At 46.2% G+C, this 23717-nt stretch overlaps 1 long non-coding RNA gene across 1 annotated transcript; it reads right to left on the reverse strand.

Annotated features, from left to right (window-relative positions):
* Positions 1–567: 567 nt before the first annotated feature.
* LOC139280939 (uncharacterized) lies at positions 568–23655 on the reverse strand. Its single transcript, XR_011596795.1, has 5 exons — positions 23235–23655; positions 22798–22954; positions 8405–8562; positions 7906–8117; positions 568–2614 (listed from the first exon to the last, which is right to left on the reverse strand). It is a non-coding gene; the product is annotated as an uncharacterized lncRNA (long non-coding RNA).
* Positions 23656–23717: the final 62 nt, after the last annotated feature.

Genomic DNA, 23717 nt, shown 5'->3' on the forward strand with positions numbered 1-23717 from the left:
ATAAAGTGCAACATCCCCACCGACATCTAGGAGTCCCTGGTCAAAGACTACCCAAAGTGGAGGAAGAGCATCCGGGAGGGCGCTGAGCACCTCGAGTCACGTCACCGAGAGCATGCAGAAACCAAGCACAGGCAGCGGAAGGAGTGTGCGACAAACCAGACTCCCCACCCACCCTTTCCTTCAACCACTGTCTGTCCCACCTGTGACAGAGTCTGTGGCTCTCGTATTGGACTGTTCAGTCACCTAAGGACTCATTTTTAGAGTGGAAGCAAGTCTTCCTCGATTAGAAACATAGAAAATAAGTGCAGGAGTGGGCCATTCTGCCCTTCGAGCCTGCACTGCCATTCAATGAGTTCATGGCTGAACATGCAACTTCAGCACCCCATTCCTGCTTTCTCACCATACCCCTTGATCCCCCTAGTAGTAAGGACTTCATCTAACTCCTTTTTGAATATATTTAGTGAATTGGCCTCAACAACTTTCTGTGGTAGAGAATTCCACAGGTTCACCACTCTCTGGGTGAAGAAGTTTCTCTTCATCTCGGTCCTAAATGGCTTACCCCTTATCCTTAGACTGTGACCCCTGGTTCTGGACTTTCCCAACATTGGGAACATTCTTCCTGCATCTACCCTGTCTAAACCCATCAGAATTTTAAACTTTTCTATGAGATCCCCTCACATTCTTCTGAACTCCAGTGAATAAAAGCCCAGTTGATCCAGTCTTTCTTGATATGTCAGTCCTGCCATCCCGGGTATGAGTCTGCTCAGTTACTTTTAATTGTATCCCCTTAATTAATTACTCAGATTATTTATATATTTACCGTTGCCCCTTGGTTTAAATTATTTAGCACCCCTGCACCAAGATTCCACTCTCACCACAGTCCCATTGCCACACTGTTCAGCAGATTCACACAGCTCTGTGCTCACTGAGGGACTGCCTATGATGACACTGGGTGGCAATTGGATGGGCGAGGACAGGATTGAGCTCAGTAGAGAGGTCCCCATAACTCAATAGTTTGCCACCCTAGAGATTCAAACATAGGATCTTACAGCACAGGAGGAGACCATTTGGCCCATCGTGCCTGTGGCGGCCACTTTGAAAGAGCGATCTGTAATGTATTTGCTTCATGGGTTCTTTGCTTAAGAATTCATAGCAACACATTGCTATTAAGAACGAGTTGGTTTTTTAACAAAGGTTTAACAATCACAGTACACATTACCGGTTCATCCACCAGGCTCAAAACCACCTGCCTCATCGTGAATACCCCGAACCCAACTGGCTGGGGTTTTATTGAAATAAAAACGGAAAATCTCAGGTCAGGCAGCATCTGTGGAGAGAAGCAGAGTTAACGTTTCGGGTCTGTGACCCTTCGTCACAGCTGGAAAAGTTTGAGATGTAACAGATTCTTAAGGAAGTGCTGGGGCACTGAAAGGAGGAGGGGAGGGAAGAACAAAAGGGGAGGTCTGTGATCGGGTGGAAGGCAGGAGAGATTTAAGAGACAAAAGGGATGATGGGCAAAAATGACTTGGTAATGGCACAAGCTAGGAAATAAAAGATGAGTCTAGATGGGGTGTGAATGGTAGAAGAGAGAGAAAAATAAAAGAGCAGACTGTGATCAAGTATCTGTCAAAACTCGCTTTCCTCAGCAACTGTCTCCGGCTCCGACTTAACACAGTGACTATTTGTACTAGCTTTTTGTGTGCCACAGATGCTGCCTGACCTGCTGAGATTTCCAGCATTTTCTGTTTTTATTTCAGATTCCAGCATCTGCTGTAATTTGATTTTGTATTGGGGTTTTATTGAGTCTTGTGAACATCACGTGACTGACTAAGCCACTCACAATTCAACAGCTCCACAACTATTTTTGTAAGAATGTTTAAATCAAGTACCCCTTTTTTTTTAAAACAGCACTAGAACCCATAAATCCAAATTAACATGGGAACTTTAACAAATCAAATTAAAATCCTGTTCCCGGGGGTGATGATGCACTCCAGTCCCTCCGGCACCCACCTCTCGGGGAAGGCCGCGAGCGTACCGGTAGACACCGTGTGCTCCATCTCCAGGGACACTCTGGCTCAAATGTAACCGCGGAAGAGAGGCAGGCAGTCGGGCTGAACTCAACAGCTCTACTCACAGGTGCATACATTACACGATCTAATGAGTCCCACTCCCTTGCTCTTTACCCATCACCCTGTCATTTTATTTTCCTTTTTAAGTATATGTCAATTCCCGTTTGAAAAGTTACGATTGAATCTGCTCCCACCGCCCTTTCAGGCAGCGTGTTCCAGATCACACAACTCGCTGCATAAAAACATTCTCCTCATCTCCCCTCTGGTCATTTTGCCGATTATCTTTAACCTGTGCCCTTTGATTACCAACCCTCCTGACACTGGAAACAGTTTCTCCTTATTTACTCTATCAAAACTGCTCATAATTTTGAACACCTATTAAATCTCCCCATAACCTTCTCTGCTCTAAAGAGAGCAGCCCCAACTTCTCTAGTCTCGCCACATAACTGAAGAATGGCCATTGGAGGGGAGGTCTGGGAGGGCAGCTGTTGGCCATGACGTTGACTCTAACATCAGTCAGCATCCGTAGAAGGGAAGGGAAAAACCTGAGGGAGAAAGCACATTTTCTTTAGCCAAAAAGAAGCTATTGTTGGATTACTAAGTAAGTTTACATCACTTCAACACACTAAACCTTCGTTACAGCCAAAGGACTTTCAGTTCTTACATTTCACAAACTTTTTAACTTTAAAACATCCTCATAAGCTGATACATAAAATATATAGGTGTGTGCAGTTTACATAGTATTTACAGCACAGAAAGCAGCCATTCAGCACAACAGGTCCGTGTCAGTGTTTATGCTCCACACTTCATCGAATCCCATCAACACATCCTTCTATTCCTTTCTCCCTCATGTACTTATCTCATTTCCCCTTAAATGCATCTCAGCTATGCATCTCAACTATTCCATGTGGTACCGCATTCCACATTCTAACCACTCTCGGTAAACACATGTTATCTGTACCCTAATATGTTGCTACATAAAGTGCACAGTTGCATGTATTTTACAGGGAAGAACTTGTATTTATGTAGCGCCTTTCACAACCTCAGGACATCCCAGAGTCTCATAGCTAATGAAATAGTTTTGATGTGTAATGTAAACACAGTATCCAATTTACATACTGCAAGGTCCAACAAAACAGCAAATGACCAGATAATCTGTTTTAGTCATGTCGGTTGAGATTTATGTTGGGTGGACCATACATTGAGAGAATTCAGATATTGCCATATATCCAATACATTGCCCGAGAGGATGGTGGAGGCAGACTCAATCGTGGCTTTCAAAAGGGAATTGGATAAGTACCTGAAGGAAATTTTTTTATGCTGGGCTACGGTGAAAGAGCGGGGGAGTGGGACTAGCAGAAGTGCTCTTGCAGAGAGCTGGCACAAGCTTGACGGGCAGAATGGCCTCCTTCTGTGCTGTAGCCATTTTATGATTCTATTCTGAGAGGGCAGACTTAGTTTAATATCCGATCCAAAAAACAGCACCTCCAGTGGTGCTTTGTTAGTTACTCAAGTCATTGAGCGCGGACTTGAACCCAGGACTGTATGACTGGAGGGGAAGGTGCTGGCACTGAGCCATGTCGGATGTGTTCCTCTATGTACACATGGATATATATATATATATAAAACAGCTTACACCTTTAACATAGTAAAACGTCCCAAGGCACGTCACAGGAGCGATTATCAAACAAAATTTGACACAAAAGGAGATAATAGGACAGGTGCCCTAAAGCTTGGTCAAAGAGATAGGTTTTAAGGAGTGTATTAAAGGAGGAGAGGTAGAGAGGTTTAGGCAGGGAATTTCAAAACTTAGGTCCTAGGCAGTTGAAGGTACAGCTGCCAATAGTGGAGCAATTATAATCGGGGATGCTCAAGAGGCCAGAATTGGAGGAGTGCAGAGATCTTGGAGTGCTATAGGGCTGGAGGAAGTTACAGGAAATAGAGAGGGATGAGGCTGTGGAGGATTTGAAAACAAGGATGAGAATTTAAAAAGCAAGGTATAGTCAATTGGGAACCAATGCAAGTCAGCGAGCACAAGGGTGGGGGGATGATGGGTGGGGGGTGTGATGGGTGAACGGGATTTGGTGCGAGTTAGGATATGGCCAGCAGAGTTTTGCAAGACAAAAATAAGTAATAATGATAATAAAAGTGAAACAGCACTGGTTAGAGTGAGTACAGAACTAGGAGGATAGAGCAGATGAATGTGTGGCTGGAGAGATGGTGCAGGAGGGAGGGCTTTAATTACCTGAGGCATTGCGACCGCTTCTGGGGGAGGTGGGACCTATACAAGCCGGTCGGGTTGCACTTCAACAGAGCCGGGACCAATATCCTCGTGGGGGTGGGGGGGTAGGGTTGCTAGTGCTGTTGGGGAGGGTTTAAGCTAGCTTGGCAGGGGGATGGGAACCTGAGAATTGATTCAGTAGGGAATGGAGTAAAGCTGGAATTAGAAAGCAAAAATGTAGAAAGTGAGTTTGAAGGACAGAGGAAACGAGCAGGAAAAAAGGGTAAGAAAACAAATTTAAAAGTTCTTTGTCTAACTGCACATAGATGAGTTGACAGCACAAATAAATACAAATGGGTATGATCGGATAGCCATTACAGAGACGTGGTTGCAAGGTGACCAGGACTGGGAATTAAATATTCAGAGGTATTTGACAATTCGGAAGGACAGACAGAAAGGAAACGGAGGTGGGACATCACTGTTAATAAAGGATGGGCTCAATGCACCATTGAGAAACGATATTGGCTCAGAGGATCAAGATGTTGAATCAATTTGGGTGTAGATAAGGAATAATAAAGGGAAAAAGTCGCTGGTGGGCGTAGTCTATAGGCCCCCTAACAGTAGCTACACTGTTGGACGGAGTGTAAATCAAGAAATAATGGAGGCTTGTAAAAAAGGAACGGCAATAATCATGGCCGATTTTAATCTTCATATTGATTGGACAAATCAAATTGGCCAGGGTAGCTTTGAGGAGGAGTTCATAGAGTGTATCCGGGATAATTTCCTTGTGGAACCAGCCAAAGAGCAGGCTATCTTAGATCTAGTATAGTTTAATGAAGCAGGATTAATAAATGATCTCATAGTAAAAGATCCTCTAGGAATGAATGAAGTGACCATAATATGGTTGAATTTCAAATTCAGTTGGAGGGAACGAAAATTGGTTCTCAAACCAGTGTCCTAAGCTTAAATAAAGGAGCCTACAAAGGTATGAGGGCAGAGTTGGCTGAAGTAGACTGGGAAAATAGAATAAAGTGTGGGACGGTTGATGAACAGTGGCAGTGATTTAAGGAGATATTTCATAACTAGCAACAAAAATATATCCCAATGAGAAGGAAAGACTGTAAGAGAAGGGATAACCATCCGTGGCCACCTAAGGAAATAAGGGATGGTATCAAATTGATAACAAAGTGATACAATGTGGCTAAGACTAGTGGGAGGCCAGAGAATTGGGAAACTTTTAAAAGCCAGCAGAGAGCGACTAAAAATATGATTAAAAGAGGGAAGATAGATTATGAAAGTAAAATAGCATAAAATATAAAAACAGATAGTCAGAGTTTCTAGAGGTACATAAAAAGGAAAAGAGTGGCTAAAGTAAATGTTGGTTCCCTGGAGGATGAGACTGTGGAATTAATATTGGAGAACAGGAAAATGGCAGAGACATCGAACAAATATTTTGTATCAATCTTCACGGTAGAAGACACTAAAAACATCCCAATAGTGGATAATCAAGGGGCTATAGGTAGAGAGGAACTTAATACAATCACTATCACTAATGAAGTGATACTCGGTAAAATAATGGGACTAAAAGCGGATAAGTCCCCTAAACCTGATGGCTTGCATCCCAGGGTCTTAAGAGAAGTGGCTTCAGAGATAATGGATGCATTGGTTGTAATCTACCAAAATTCCCTGGATTCTGGGGAGCTCCCAGCAGATTGGAAAACCGCAAATGTAACGCCCTTATTTAAAAAAGGAGGCAGACAAAAAGCAGGAAACTATAGACCAGTTAGCCCAACATCTGTCGTTGGGAAAATGCTGGAGTCCATTATTAAGGAAGCAGTAGCAGGACATTTGGAAAAGCATGATTCAATTAAGCAGAGTCAGCATGGTTTTATGAAAGGGAAATCATGTTTGACAACTTTGCTGAAGTTCTTTGAGGATGTAACGAGCCGGGTGGATAAGGGGGAACCAGTGGATGTGGTGTATTTGGATTTCCAGAAGGCATTCGATAAGGTGCCACATAAGAGGTTACTGCACAAAATAAAAGCTCACGGGGTTGGGAGTAATATATGGATAGAGGATTGGCTAACTAACAGAAAACAGAGAGTCGGGATAAATGGGTCATTTTCCGGTTGGCAAACAATGTCTAGTAGGGTGCCGTAGGGATCGGTGCTGGGTCCTCAGCTATTTACAATCTATATTAATGACTTGGATGAATGGACTGAGTGTAATGTAGCCAAGTTTGCTGATGATACAAAGATGGGTGGGAAAGCAATTTGTGAGGAGTACACAAAAAATCTGCAAAGGGATATAGACCGGCTAAGTGAGTGGGCAAAAATTTGGTAGATTTGAGTATAATGTGGGAAAATGTGAGGTTATCCACTTTGGCAGAAATAATAGAAAAGCAAATTATAATTTAAATGGAGTAAAATTGCAAAGTGCTGCAGTACAGAGGGACCTGGGGGTCCTTGTACATGAAACACAAAAGGTTAGTATGTAGGTACAGCAAGTAATCAGGAAGGCAAATGGAATGTTGGCCTTTATTGCAAGGGAGATGGAGTATAAAAGTAGAGAAGTCCTGCTACAACTGTACTGGGTATTGGTGAGGCCACACCTGGAATACCACGTACAGTTTCGGTCTCCATATTTAAGGAAGGATATACTGGCATTGGAGGCAGTTCAGAGAAGATTCACTTGGTTGATTTCGGAGATGAGGGGGTTGACTTATGAGGATAGGTTGAGTAGGTTGGGCCGATACACATTGGAGTTCAGAAGAATGAGAGGTGATCTGATTGAAATATATGATAATGAGGGGGCTCGACAAGGTGGATGCAGAGACGATATTTCCACTCATCGGGGAAACTAAAACTAGGGGACATGGGGCTAGAACTTCCACTTTTTTTGCATGTTTAACGCCAACTTAACGCACCTTTTACCGCTGAAATGACGTATAACGCCCAGATATCGCCCATTCTGGCACAAAATGGAAACTGACGGGCTTTTTTAGGAGACTTATCGGTGAGCGTTATTTTTCCAATGGGCTTAACGCTGAGAAAAAATATCACCGCCCGCCCACTTTTTTGGGGCAGAATCAGCAGAATGGGCGAATTCAATGCTCATAATATTGCCCAGCGTTACTTTCCGAATGGAATTAACGCCGAGATTCAATAATAACGCCCGGCAACTGTTTTTTGTCGTAACGAGCATATTTACCCAAACTAGCGGCCATGGAGGTCGCCCATCTTCAATTTCACCACCTCGCACACATATCGCTCAGAATATCGCCCGCTCAAAAAACCGCCCACAAAACGTGGAACTAACCGGGACGAACGGCAGTGGTGTGGCTGGCATTTGTTAAATCCCACTCTTACGTGAGGAGCTGATATCGGAAAGATTTGCCTGAAAGAGCACTGATGTGAGTGACACTGCTGACACACTGCTGTGTGCAGCTCAGACATCAATGGTGCCCATCACCTTGGTGCCAGTTAAAGTTTACGTTGATTGATGGTAAGTTGTATTTAACCTTTTCACGGTAAGGAATCACCGGTGTGTAACTGTCTAGCGATCTGAGACAATGCGCAACATGGTTATATTCAATAACAAAAGTTTAATACCAACATTGGTCTGAAATTATAAGTATCACAGCCAATAACAGGTGGAATGGGTTCTGGAGCATGGCGATGCAGGTTCTTCGAAGTCTGCACTCTCATCTGTCAGCGAATTGACGGGCGACAATCGGAGGTCCTCAGCACCAGATGTAGTAGGATCATCTGCCGACTCCTGCCCCGTGCCCCCACCTTCTGGCCTCTGTGGCCTTGCCTGGGGCTGCGCTGCAAGACACAAATGAGGTTGTTAGAGGAGAAGGGGGTGCTCGCGTGACAAGGTGAGTCCAGCGCTACACACAGCATATGCACAACAAAAGCACCACCACTCTCAAAATGTGATGTCTGCAATGATTTTATCATCATCAACACATTGTGCATTGCAATGATTTTCATTAGGCCAGCATTATTTCTATGCCACTTTTAGAGATCATCTATCATATATGATTGTTATGATATGAGTTGGTGTGGGATCTATTGACTTTACATCACGCAATGGTGTAAGCTTTACTCACGTGGCCTCACTTCAGGGTCTGCCGATGCTTCCGTGGCTGTCTGGGGGTGCTTCCCCACGAGTGCGAGCACCCGCTCCTCCATCTCAGTGATGTCGCTGGGGACTGGTGGTCCCCCCACCCGTTCGCCTCTGCATGGACTTCATCGTCGATAGCTTCTTCTGTAAAAGGTGACAGGACGACATAGCATGAGATCATTGCATGATATCATTGCTAGGTACTGTCACAGAGACTGATACAACACATAACCAACAGATATAATCATTATTATTATGATTATTATCATTCTTTACCTAAAGACGTACACCGTGACCACAGGCTTTGAGTAAAACATTCGCGGTAAAAGTGCAAGACCTCACATCTGCTGATAGTCACTCAAGACCGTTACAAATCAAATGATATAAATACATAAGTACATGTAAATCAAAGTAATACCTAATCTTGCGGATCCCACAAGGTCGTTCCATCGTTTGCGGCACTGGGTTGCCCTCACGCACCTCTACTATCTCTGTCCATATCCTCTGGTAGGCCTTTGGGGTGGGCTTCCCACATCCTCCCTGTGTCAAATCACCCCAGTGTAACTCGACCTCCTGCAGGAGGGAGGCAGTTGCCTCGTCCGAGAACCTCCTGGCTCTTTCGAGGCCTCCAATGTGCTCCTCTCCCACCTCACTGCTCTCTCCAGCGTCAGTCTCCACAGCGTGCTGTGATGCCTCCTCCTCTCCTTCCATTATAGGGCAAATTCAGTCAATTATGTGGCTGGTAACAGCTACTTTTTGTTTGGCTACTTGCTGTGAAGCTCTAAAATCTCCCTCCTTCCTCCCAAAGCAGCCACACCACACCCAGCCCCTCTGAGCTCCCTCTCTCTCTGTCTCCTCTTCTGCGCATGTCATGGTGACCCTTGACCTCCAGAATCACGGGAATCGAGCGTTGCCATGCCGTTGTTAGAGACGGCCACACTTTATGGCAGAAGGTCAAAAAGATTTAACGCTACCACCCATTTGAGATCGCTCACGGTAACGCCCATTTTCAAAAATGTAAATTAGGTGTATTGACAATGGACGAGAAGCTGACGATCTGAAAACCCTTTTTTACCATGCACGCCGGAAATAACGCCCATTTCTGAGCGTGAAGCTCAAAAGTGGAGGTTCTAGCCCATAGTCGTAGAATAAGGGGCCGCCCATTTAAAACTGAGATGAGGAGACATTTCTTCTCTCAGAGGGTTGTAAATCTATGGAGTTCTCTGCCCCAGAGAGCTGTGGAGGCTGGGTCATTGAATATATTTAAGGTGGAGATAGACAGATATTTGAGCGATAAGGGAGTCATCATAGGCAGTCTCTCAGAATCGAGGAAGACTTGCTTAGGATGAGTTCTTAGGTGACTGAACAGACCAATACAAGAGCCACAGTCCCTGCCACAGATGGGACAGACAGTCATTGAGGGAAAGGGTGGATGGGACAGGTTTGCCACACGCTCTTTCCGCTGCCTGCATGTTTTCTGTATGCACTCAGCGATGAGACTCGAGGCGCTCAGTGCCCTCCTGGATGCACTTCCTCCACTTAGGGCAGTCTTTGGCCAGGGACTCCCAGGTGTCGGTGGGGATGTTGCACTTTATCAGGGAGGCTTTGAAGCTGTCCCTGTAACGTTTCTGCTACCCACCTTTGGCTCGTACCTTTGGCGAGTAGAGCACTTGCTTTGGGAGTCTCGTGTCACGCATGCGAACAATGTGGCCTGCCCAGCGGAGCTGATCAAGTGTGGTCAGTGCTTCGATGCTGGGGATGTTGGCCTGGATGACCACGCTAACGTTGGTGCATCTGTCCTCCCAGGGGATTTGTAGGATCTTGTGGAGGCATCGTTGGTGGTATTTCTCCAGCGACTTGAGGTGTCTATGATCCATGTCTCTGAGCCATACAGGAGGGTGGGTATTACTACAGCCCTGTAGACCATGAGCTTGGTGGTAGATTTGAGGACCTTGTCTTCAAACACTCTTTTCCTCAGGTGGTCAAAGGCTGCGCTGGAGGCGGTGTTGAATCTCCTCATCAATGCCTGCTTTTATTGATAAGAGGCTCCCGAGGTATGGGAAGTGGTCCACGTTGTCTAGGGCTGCACCGTGGATCTTGATGACTGGGGGGCAGTGCTGTACAGCAAGGACAGGCTGGTGGAGGACCTTTGTCTTACGAATGTTTAGTGTAAGGCCTATGCTTTTGTACACCTCAGTAAATACATTGCCTATGTCTTGGAGTTCAGCCTCTGAATGTGCGCAGATGCAGGCGTCGTCCGTGTACTGCAGCTCGTTGACAGAGGTTGGGGTGATCTTGGACCTGGCCTGGAGACGGCGAAGGTTGAACAGCTTCCCACTGGTTCTGTAGTTTAGTTCCACTCCAGCGGGGAGCTTGTTGACTGTGAGGTGGAGCATGGCAGCGAGGAGATGAAGCAGCCCTGCTTGACCCCGGTCCGGACATGGATTGAGTCTGTAATGGATCCATGGTAAGGATCACAGCTTGCATGTCATTGTAGAGCAAGAGGAGGATGGTGACGAACTTTTGGGGGCATCCGAAACGGAGGAGGACGCTCCATGGACCCTCGCGGTTGACAATGTCAATGGCCTTTGTAAGGTCGAAGAAGGCCATGTATAAGGGCTGGTGCTGCTCCCTGCATTTTTCCTGCAACTGTCACGCTGCAAAGATCAAGAACGGGCTAAGGGAGTAAAGAGTTATGGGGAGTGGGCGGGGAAGTGGAGCTGAGTCCATGATCAGATCATCCATGATCTTATTGAATGGTGGAACAGGATCGAGGGGCCAAATGGCCTACTCCTGCTCCTATTTCTTATGTACCACATACGAGTCTGCACAGGTTAACCTAATGACAGCACGTGTAATGTGGGTGAGTGATCCTATCATATTCATTGTAATATCAATACTAACACTGCATCCCAACTATACAACTGTGAAAGGTCCATACTATCCTGTTTATTTAAATGGAGATGAGGTGATCTTTTTGTCACGCAAATCCTCCGCAATGTTGGAGTGACAGGAGCTTCCCAATCACAGAACAAGCTAGAGATTTTTTGTTTGACACTTAGCAACTACTCTACACAGGAAACACTTTAACGGTCCTGCCAATTATTCAGTGGAAAAGTCTCCCGCTGTTAAACTTGTAAATGCATTGCTGATGCAGTCAGTAAAGGAAAGAGTAATTGCCTTTTGTTAATGTCCTTCAAATTGAAAAACATTTGTCAATTTCCTGTTGCTCTCCCAGATTGTTACTGCCACCGCTGCCTAGCAATTGTGCAAGGTCTGTTATGTATGCTGATGGCGAGAGCTGGAATACAGTCGTATGTCCATATTACACTGCCACGGTTTATTATAATACAAGTATTCCAAGCACTTTATGGCTCCAGAATTATCTGAAGACCAGAAGACTAAAGAAAGAGTGGGGCCTATTAGAGACCACAAAGATTAATCTGTGTGTGGAGGCGGAAGACGTGGGTATGGTTCTAAATGAATACTTTGTGCCTGTTTTCACAAAAGAGGGACGATGCAGACATTGCAATTAGGGAGGACGAGTGTGAAATATTAGATAAAATAAATATAGTGAGAGATAAGGTATTAAGGGATTTAGCAGCTTTAAAAGTGGATAAATCCCCAGGTCCGGATGAAATGTATCCCAGGCTGTTCAGAGAAGCAAAAGAGGAGATAGCAGAGGCTCTGACCATCATTTTTCAATCCTCTCTGGCTACAGGTGTGGTGCCAGAGGACCGGAGGACTGGTAACATTGTACCTTTGTTTAAAAAGGGAGAAAGGGATAGACTGAGTAATTACAGGCCAGTCAGCCGAACATCAGTGGTGTGAAAATTATTGCAGAAAATTCTGAGGGACAGGATAAATCTTCATTTAGAAAGACATGGATTAATCAAGGACAGTCAGCATGGATTTGTTAAAGAAAGGTCATGTCTGACTAACTTGATTGAATTTTTTGAGGAGGTAACAATGAGGGTCTATGAGGGTAGTGCGTACAATGTAGTGTATATGGATTTTAGCAAAGCTTTTGATAAGGTCCCACATGTCAGACTGGTCACGAAAGTAAAAGCCCATGGGATACAGGGCAAAGTGGCAAGTTGGATCCAAAATTGGCTCAGAGGCAGGAAGCAAAGGGTAATGGTTGATGGGTGTTTTTGTGACTGGAAGGCTGTTTTCAGTGGGGTTTCACAGGGCTCAGTACTGGGTCCCTTGCCTTTTGTGGTATACATCAATGACTTAGATTTGAATGTAGAGGATATAATTAAGAAGTTTGCAGATTATATTAAAATCGGCTGTGTGGTTGATAATGAAGAAGAAAGCTACGGACTGCAGGAAGATATCAATGAACTGGTCAGGTGGGCAGAACAGGGGCAAATGGAATTTAATCCGGAGAAGTGTGAGGTAATGCATTTGGGGAGGGCTAACAAGGAAAGGGAATACACATTAAATGGTAGGACACTGAAACGTGTAGAGGAACAAAGGGACCTTGGAGTGCAGGTCCACAGATCCCTGAAGGTAGCAGGCCAGGTAGATGAGGTGGTTAAGAATGCATACGGAATACTTGCCTTTATTAGTCGAGGCATGGAATACAAGAGCAAGGAGGTTATGCTTGAACTGTTTAAAACACTAGTTAGGCCACAGCTGGAGTACTGCGTGCAGTTCTGGTCACCACATTACAGGAAAGATGTGATTGCACTAGCGAGGGTGCAAAGGAGATTTACGAGGATGTTGCCTGGACTGGAGAATTTTAGCTATGAGGAAAGATTGGATAGGTTGGGTTTGTTTTCTTTGGAACAGAGGAGGCTGAGTGGAGACCTGATTGAGGTGTATAAAATTATGAGGGGCTTGGATATAGTGGATAGGAAGGACCGGTTTCCTTTAGCAGAGGGGCATAGATTTAAAGTAATTGGGGGGAGGTTTAGAGGAGATTTGATGGGAAATATTTTCACCCAGAGGGTGGTGGGGGTCTGGAACTCACTTCCTGAAAGGGTGGTAGAGGCAGAAACCCTCACCCCATTTAAAAGATACTTGGATGTGCACTTGAAGTGACGTAACCTACAGGGCTACGGACCAAGAGCTAGAAAGTGGGATTAGGCTGGATAGCTCTTGGTCGGCCGGCACGGACATGATGGGCCGAAATGGCCTCCTTCCATGTTGTAAATTTCGATGATTCTATGAACATGAGAGTAAAAGATGAAATTTCATCAATGTGTCACAGTGAAAAATTTTGAGGGACAATCTACATTCAGTAAACATTAAGAAAGTCATCATTATAGGCAGTCCCTTGAAACGAGGATGACTTGTTTTCACGCCAAAAAGGAATGAGTTCACAGGTGTTTCAATGAAGGACCTAATATTCCGGATCCCGAACTACATCTTGGAGGGTGGAAGATGTCTGTGTGTGGATTTTTTAACGTGTGATGGCCGTTGCACCCCAGCCAATATGTATGTCACACCTAATTGGCAAGTGATTTGGAGAAATGGCATGCTGTGGCAAAGGATAACGCCAATGAATACAAAGTACAAATAACAGCCAATGGGTGATTGAGAAAAGAGGTGGTCCTTGGGGCAGAGAATCGTCTGCTGCCAAAATTCCGCTTGTGCAGTTGGCCTGCCAGCTCTTTCCTTTGCCCCCCCCCCATGGTTTAAATGTTGGCAGGCCATCCATTGACCACCCCACTGCCTGGAAATGGCAGCATGATGGCCGGGCAACCACGAATGGAAGGAAGACCAGAAATGAGGTGGTATCAGGACCATGGTAGTCGGAAGGAAGGACGGACTTATATTGGCTGTGGGCTGGGCGATGTTGGCCACTGTGTCCTCTACCAATGCTTCCATTTGCCTGTTCCTTGGCTGCTGGAGCCAATTCAGATATTTCAAGGTGGATTATTGAGGGGGCTTCTAACCACCCCCCCTCCCCCGCCCACTGTGAATGTGCCAAAGCACCATGTTATTCCCATTCCCCTTCAAGACCAAAGATAACATGCCAGGAATCCACTCTGTAAACTAAATTGAACCTGACCCAGCTAAATGGCTCGGGGTCACAGTGGGGTCAGAATAGTCGGCAAAACTTCCACCCTGACACAATTCCGGCGGCGATTCAGCCCTCAAAGAGCCCCCCCCCCCCAACACTTAAAAAAACCCATCTCAAACTATCACAGTTGCCATATTGCATGATAAATCTGATTAGCTCAAAGTCACGACATCTGGATACTTCATGCAAATTTAGCCACTGATTTTCTTATTGGTATATGGAGCCACTAACCCAATAATGGTTCAGCAGTAACAGACTAACAAGAGTCTGTGCCCATAAAATATAATCCCATCTTGGGTATTGTAACCAAGCAGTTTTCCCCATTGGAATACAAGGACAACTAATTGGCATTTCAACAATGCTCAATGTTCCCATGCCCGTTAGTTGGTATGGACTGTACTTCTTGGATGGGAAACTCCATTCCACAGTAACAAGTGAGGGTGAAAAGATTTAAATAAGGAAATAGACCGAAACAATACACAAGTACCTGGCCTCCCTCACCAGCGGGAACTTGTAGCTGATTTATTCTGATAAATAATGTCATAATATAAAGGCCATCAATATAAGACAGTCACCAATAAATCCAATATGGAATTCAGAAGGAATTTCTTTACCCAGAGAATGATGAGAATATGGAACTCACTACCACAGGGAGTGGTTGAGGCGAATAGCACAGATGAATTTAAAGGAAAGATGGATAAATACATGATGGAGAAAAGAATAGAATAGGCTGATGGGGTTGGATGATGAGGTGGGAGGAGGCTCATGTTGAGTGTAAACTCCAGGATGGACCAGTTGGCCTATTTCTGTGCTGTAAATTCTATGGGCTAGCGTTTCCTTTCAAAACGCCCAGTTACCACCCGTTTCAATTGAAAATGGAAATTACCGCCCGCGATTAGCACGGCGGTAATTTGGGCCGACCATTACCGCCTGCGTTGCTGCAAAGCACCCGCCCACTTTGGAGATCCAAAAGTCAGAAAATTCCCTCCCAGCTCGAAATTCCATTAAAATGTGTTTCTTAAGGCCCCTGCCGCCCGTTAACGCTGCTCTGGATACTGCCCATTGCTGGAGGACTTACCTGACTTGGGCCCAGCGACATCACTCCCTCCATTTTGCTGCAGCTTCACAGTGGCCCAGAAGATGGTGGATAATGAAGAAAAGCCATTGTTGATGCAAATGTAATATGTGCTGTACATATTAACAGATATGTGAGGTTTCGACAACAAGACCAGCACTACTATACTGAAGTGATTCTATCAAGAAAATGAACGTTTGTATCATTTGAATGTGATTGGGAGAACCTTTTCTTCAGTAGGCTGACATACATGCTGAGTTTCTGCTATAAATTGGTTCTGTGTTAGCTGATTGACACTTAATGTGCAAATATTGTATTAGGAAGCCCATCATGGATTGTGACCTGTAAAATCGTTGGGAAATGATTGGATTGTGCAATAAAAAAGTTCTCGTATTCTAACGGGTATTCAAAGAGGCTCATTGTCTCAGACACACACCAGGCATTGAATTAACTCACAGTAGAAAGAGGCTCACTGTCTTACACGGAGCGGGAAAGGGTTGTGTCCTCACAATGGGGCCTCATCCAAGTCACTGTGTGTAGTGTCCTTACACACTACTATAAATTCACATGAGGCACATTCTGCAGACAAGGTCACTCTGTGACTTGAACCTTTATTCACAGGACCAAGAAGTGATGACCCTGCGTGGGACCTCCCTATATATACCTGGATGACCAGGTGAGGAATGTCTCCCACAAGTTCACCCCGTGGTCAAGGTGTGCATTTCTTAGGTGTATACAGTATGCAGTATTGTTACATGAAGGTTACAGTTACATGAAGGTTACATACATGACATTGTGTGTACATAATGACCGGAGGCGGGGGGGTGGGGAGGAGAAGGGAGTCAGTCAGTGGGTGTACATGCAAGCCCTCTGAGGGGGCGTGATTGGCAGAGAGGGGTTAGGGAAAGCCAACTCCAGTGGTACCCTACTCCTGACAAAATGTCTCGAGCACGAACTTGTCATCACCAACACCTTGTTCCGCCAGAGGGACAAATACAAGGCATCATGGCAACACCCTCGCTCTTGCACTGGCACCTGCTCGACTATGTCATTGTCCAAGCCAGGGATCACAAGGATGTGTGCATCACCCGCGCCATGACAGGAGCAGATGACTGCTGGACGGACCACCTCCTAATCCGTTCCATCACTGCTAACCTGGCGTGCCATGCCCCGAGATGCAGAATGCCCACAGCACTTGGTCTGCCTTCCAGGCCTCCATAACCAGTGCCTGCAAAGAGACGCTCGGTTACTCAACCAGGAAACACCAGGACTGGTTTGATGAGAATGATCAGGAGATCCACAAGCTAATAGATCACAAGCGCAGGGCATTTCTGAGCCTTAAACAACAACCCAACACGGGAGCAGCAAAGCAGCATTATAGACAGCTTAAGGCTGAGGTCCAACAAAAAACCCGGGACCTAAAGAACAGATGGTGGATGGAGAAAGTACAGGAGATACAGCAGCTGGCCAATAACCATGATGTGCGAGGATTCTTCATTGTAGTCAAGGCCACCTACGGTCCAAACACCCAAGGCCCCACCCCACTGCTGGCCAAGAATGGGGAAACACTCATCAAGGACACCGAGGCAGTCAGGGCCCGCTGGAAGGAGCACTTCGAAGATCTCCTCAATCGAGACTCGGCCTTTGACTCAAGTGTTCTCGACTCCATCTCGCAGCATGCTACCTGCCACCACCTCAGTAAAACCTCAACACTGCACGAGGTAGGAAAAAACCATAAGACAGCTTAAAAACAACAAGGCTATGGGTGCGGATGGAATCCCTGCTGAGGCATTGAAGTATGGCGGAGAGGCACTGCTGGCGCGAATACACAACCTCATCTCTCTAACCTGGAGGGAGGAGAGCATGCCGGGAGATCTCAGAGATGCTGTAATCGTGACTATCTTTAAAAAAGGGGACAAGTCCGGCTGCGACAACTACAGAGGATTCTTCCTGCTATCAGCCACTGGGAAAGTTGTCGCTAGACCTCCTCAACCAACTTCTTCCCGTGGTGGAGTAGCTCCTCCTGGATTTCGCAGTGCGGATTTCATCCCCTACGGGGCACAACGGACATGATTTTTACAGGAAAAATGCAGGGAACAGCACCAGTCCTTATACATGGCCTTCTTCAACCTTACAAAGGCCTTTGACACTGTCAATCGCGAGGGTCTATGGAGTGTCCTCCGTTTCGGATGCCCCCAAAACTTCGTCACCATCCTCTGCCTGCTCTACTACAACATGCAGGCCGTAATCCTTACCAATAGATTCATCACAGAACCAATCCATGTCCGGACCGGGGTCAAACAGGGCTGTGTCATCACCTCAACCCTCTTCTCAATCTTCCTCACTGCCATGCTCCACCTCACAGTCAACAAGCTCCCCGCTGGAGTGGAACTAAACTACAGAACCAGTAGGAAGCTGTTTAGCCTGCGCCATCTCCTGGCCGGGTCCAAGACCACCCCAACCTCTGTCGTCAAGGTACAGTACGCCAATGACGCCTGCGTCTGCGCACATACAGAGGCTGCACTCCAGGACATAGTCGACGTATTTACTGAGGTGTACGAAAGCATGGGCCTTACACTAAACATCAGTAAGACAAAGGTCCTCCACCGGTTTGTCCTTGCCACACAGCACTGCCCCCCCCAGTCATCAAGATCTATAGCGTGGCCCTGGACAACGTGGACCACTTCCCATATCTCAGGAGCCTCCTATCAATAAAAGCAGGCACTGACAACAAGATCCAACACCGCCTGCAGTGCGCCAGTGCAGCCTTCGGCTGCCTGAGGAAAAGAGTGTTTGAAGACCAGGCCCTCAAAACTGCCACCAAGCTCATGGTCTACAGGGCTGTAGTAATAACTGTCCTCCTGTATGGCTCAGTAGACACCTCAAGCTTCTAGAGAAATATCACCAACGATGTCTCCGCAAGATCCTACAAATCCCCTGGGAGGACAGGCGCACCAACATCAGCATCCTCATTCAGGCCAACATCCCCAACGTTGAAGCACTGACCACACTCAATCAGCTCCACTGGGTAGGCCACATAGTCCGCATGGCAGACACGAGACTCCCAAAGCAAGTGCTCTATTCGGTGTTCCTTCACGGTAAGCGAGCCCCAGGTGGGCAGCGGAAACACTACAAGGACTCTCTCAAAGCCTCCCTGATAAAGTGCAACATCCCCACTGACACCTAGGAGTCCCTGGCCCAAGACCGCCCTAAGTGGAGGAAGTGTATCCGACAGGGTGCTGAGCACCTTAAGTCTCAACGCCGAGAGCATGCAGAAATCAAGTGCAGGCAGCGGAAGGAGCGTGCGGCAAACCTGTCCCATCCACCCTTTCCCTCAACGACTATCTATCCCACCTGTGACAGAGTCTGTGGCTCTCGTATTGGACTGTTTAGCCACCAAAGAACTCACTTCAGGAGTGGAAGCAAGTCTTCCTCGATTCCGAGGGACTGCCTATGATGATGATGTACGTGCAAGTAACCATTCTCCATGCGGCTTGACAGTGTGGCCATCCAGCTGTAGCAGGCGTCACATTGTAATGTATGCCTCAGTGAGAATGCTCACAGGTTGCTGGAGCTGTTGCATTGTGAGGGGCTGACCCAGTTACGTGATGTTCACAAGGTATGTGGCGTGAATTGGCTAGGTTAAATTGGTGAATGATACTTAAGGGGTTGACAGTGGATGGGCAATGACAGACATTTAGAGACCGCATGGATGAACTACAACAATTGTACATCCCTATCTGGCGTAAAAATAAAAAAGGGAAGGTGGCTCAACCGTGGCTATCAAAGAAAATCAGGAATAGTATTAAAAGCCAAGGAAGTGGCATACAAATTGGCCAGAAATAGCAGCGAACCCGGGGACTGGGAGAAATTTAGAACTCAGCAGAGGAGGGCAAAGGGTTTGATTAGGGCAGGGAAAATGGAGTACGAGAGGAAGCTTGCAGGGAACATTCAAACGGACTGCAAAAGCTTCTCTAGATAAGTAAAGAGAAAAAGCTTAGTAAAGACAAACGTAGGTCCCCTGCAGTCAGAATCAGGGGAAGTCAAACGGGGAACAAAGAAATGGCAGACCAATTGAACAAGTACTCTGGTTCGGTATTCACTAAGGAGGACACAAACAACCTTCCAGACATAAAAGGGGTCAGAGGGTTTAGTAAGAAGGAGGAACTGAGGGAAGTCCTTATTAGTCAGGAAATTGTGTTGGGGAAATTGATGGGATTGAAGGTCGATAAATCCCCAGGGCCTGATGATCTGCATCCCAGAGTACTTAAGGAGGTGGCCTTGGAAATAGCGGATGCATTGACAGTCATTTTCCAACATTCCATAGACTCTGGATCAGTTCCTATGGAGTGGAGGGTAGCCAATGTAATCCCACTTTTTAAAAAAGGAGGGAGAGAGAAAACAGGGAATTATAGACCGGTCAGCCTGACGTTGATAGTGGGTAAAATGATGGACATTTGGGAAGAGTTGACATGATAGGTCCAAGTCAGCATGGATTTGTGAAAGGGAAATCATGCTTGACAAATCTTCTGGAATTTATTGAGGATGTTTCCAATAGAGTGGACAAGGGAGAACCAGTTGGTGTGGTGTATTTGGACTTTCAGAAGGCTTTTGACAAGGTCCCACACAAGAGATTAATGTGCAAAGTTAAAGCACATGGGATTGGGGGTAGTGTGCTGACGTGGATTGAGAACTGGTTGGCAGACAGGAAGCAAAAATGGGTACTTTTCAGAATGGCAGGCAGTGACTAGTGGGGTGCCGCAAGGTTCTGTGCTGGGGCCCCAGCTGTTTACATTGTACATTAATAATTTAGATGAGGGGATTAAATGTAGTATCTCCAAATTTGCGGATGACACTAAGTTGGGTGGCAGTGTGAGTTGCGAGGAGGATGCTATGAGGCTGCAGAGTGACTTGGATAGGTTAGGTGAGTGGGCAAATGCATGGCAGATGAAGTATAATGTGGATAAATGTGAGGTTATCCACTTTGCTTGTAAAAACAGAGACAGACTATTATCTGAATGGTGACAGATTAGGAAAAGGGGAGGTGCAACGAGACCTGGGTGTCATGGTACATCAGTCATTGAAGGTTGGCATGCAGGTTCAGCAGGCGGTTAAGGCGGCAAATGGCATGTTGGCCTTCATAGCAAGGGGATTTGAGTCAGGGGCAGGGAGGTGTTACTACAGTTGTACAGGGCCTTGGTGAGGCTACACCTGGAGTATTGTGTACAGTTTTGGTCCCCTAACTTGAGGAAGAACATTCTTGCTATTGAGGGAGTGCAGCGAAGGTTCACCAGACTGATTCCCGGGATGGCGGGACTGACATATCAAGAAAGACTGGTTCAACTGGGCTTGTATTCACTGGAGTTCAGAAGAATGAGAGGGGATTTCATAGAAACGTTTAAAATTCTGACGGGTTTAAACAGGTTAGATGCAGGAAGAATGTTCCCAATGTTGGGGAAGTCCAGAACCAGGGGTCACAGTCTAAGGATAAGGGGTTTTGGACCGAGATGAAGAGAAACTTCTTCACCCAGAGTGGTGAACCTGTGGAATTCTCTACCACAGAAAGTTGTTGAGGCCAAGTCACTAGATATATTCAAAAAGGAGTTAGATGTAGTCCTTACTACTAGGGGGATCAAGGGGTATGGCGAGAAAGCAGGAATGGGGTACTGAAGTTGCATGTTCAGCCATGAACTCATTGAATGGCGGTGCAGGCTAGAAGGGCCAAATGGCCTACTCCTGCACCTATTTTCTATGTTTCTATGTAAGACTCAAGAAAACCCCAGTCAGTTGGGTCTGGGCCGTCCCGGATAAGTTCTGAATTTACAAGGGACACCCTCAATCACACATTTAAAGTTGTCTTTCCTAAAAGTTGTCAAATGGAATATATTTTCCCCTTCCCAAGAAGTGAGTGAGACACAGTACAATAACGGTATAGTTGAATAAAATTTTATATAAAAGTAGTAATTTTTAAAAATGTTAACAATGTAATAAAATAACATATTTTTGATGAATAAAAATTTTCACAACAACAAACATTATAAAGACCCTGCACCCTCCCACAATTCTACCTGCGGCCACCTTTCCCAACGCCTTTCCTCCCCAATCCCCCCCAACCCTTGGCCCTGATCTCTTCCTCCTCCTCCCGCTAACAATAGCCCTGGCCCTGCCCATGTCAGGACCATAAGGTTCTGCATCAGCAGAGCACCTCGAGCGTGACTACTGAGGGGGTGGGGGGGGGGGGAGGGGGAGCGAGAATGGCAGCGCTATGTTTGGGCGTTCTGGAGAAGATGGAGATGCTAAGGACCCATCTTCATATACGGAAGAAACTGGTTCCTCCCGACGATCAGGAGCTGTCACCATTGGTGGTATGGCACCTTGGGGTGCAGTGCCATATCCCACAACTGTCGATTGCCGCATTGCATTGGCGGTCTGGGTGTTCTCCCTCACCGTGGCAATCAGCTCCACCATATCCTCTGATTGATGGACTGCTAAAGCCGTGATGTTTGTGGACAACCCAGCAATGGCCTGGAGGAGCTCTCGAATCAAGTCGATGCTCATCCTGGACAGTCCCACCATGTCCAGGTTCGTATCTGCCTCACGCGCAGCGTTCCCACTTTGGCGGATCAGTCACCGCGGATTCACCACGGGGGTCAGTGTGCGCCGCTGCAGTCCGCTTGGTCCCGCTTCTTCGGATTGGAATCCAAGAAAGTTGGATTCCGACGAGGAACTGGTGGCCGCAGGTAGAAACGACCCTTAAATTCCCACCACCCCTCCCTCCTCCTGCAACAACAGGGTTACAACACTTTGAGGAGTGTTCTCCTGCAGCTCCTCCAGCACCATCTCCTCTGTCTCATCCACCACCATCTGTAGATTTTGTCTCCCCTGCAATGACTCCTCTCTGGGAGGAGCAGGCGGCTCCACCTGTGCAACTGTAAAAACAGAACATTAATGGTTGGCGGCAGGGGAGAGGTGGGGTCAGAGGTAACATCAGAGCAATTCACGTTATGCAAGCTTATGTGGAGAACAAACATTTTTTTACTGAGAATCATTACATCAAAGTATTATATGCAAAGGATAGAGAAAACACATGATATAACAAAACTTGAGTTCCAAACAGTTTGTTTTCCAAGTGGCACAGTGTGATCAAACAAAAAATCATGTCAGAACTAACAACATTTCTTGGTCCCACTATTACATTACATTCTACAATATATTGCCATAACATTGAATTACATGACCACAGTACAGTCCAGGGATTATGCAGACTTACCCTCGGGGAGAACTGGTTGGGCACCAACACACGTGGCAGTGCGATCATACGCTCCCGTTAGGGCTGCATCGCGTTGCTCCAGGGCCGTGAGAGGAATAGTGTTGGGTGGACCACCGCCCGTTTTGCGGAGCTCTGCCCTATTGCCGGCTAGTTTCTTCTGCAAAGGTGAGAAAAAATGTGTGAACTAATTTGACAGCTACTAATACCGAGCACACACATACATCCATACACAATACATTGGTACACATCCCCAATTAACCGTCCCCCAGTCTTTTCGTCAACAACTGCACGATTTAAGTTTTGTTGCAAATGTTGCATGATGAATACATAATGAGATCAATGATGGGAAATAAAAATGACACCAAGCTTTATAACATCATAAAACGTGTCACTATTCAAGAGTAAATCGTCAATGCATGATGAAAGTCAGTACTTACTCTCGCAGACCCAACGATGTCATTCCACCGTTTGCGGCACTGGTTCGGCCCCCCGCATCATGGGTGCTACAGAGGACACCGCCTCAGCGATTTCTCGCCATAAGCGCTGATAGACAAATGGTGCGGTTTACCTCGCCCAGCCCGTGTTAGCTGATGCCAACTCGTCTCCCCTTCATCCACCAATGCCTCCTGGGCTTCCTCCGAGAAACGAGTGGCCCTTTTCCTCCCACCGAACGCCCTCTCCACTTGCATGGCTTGATTCTTCATTCTTTGCATACTGATGTGTATAAATTATTATTTTTCAGATATTATTATTTTAATTATCATTACTTATATGATTAATTATATTTTTTTATAATTTATAATTCTGAAAATACTGAAGAATACTCCAAAAAACTAACGCCACCCTCACAGCTCCTCTCCCACTAACCTCTGCAGCTTCCAACTGACAAGTGCTGTCCTTCTGTTGTCTGCACATGCGTG

The sequence above is a fragment of the Pristiophorus japonicus genome, chromosome 15 (genome assembly GCF_044704955.1).
Source record: "Pristiophorus japonicus isolate sPriJap1 chromosome 15, sPriJap1.hap1, whole genome shotgun sequence".
NCBI classification, from domain to species: Eukaryota; Metazoa; Chordata; class Chondrichthyes; family Pristiophoridae; genus Pristiophorus; species Pristiophorus japonicus.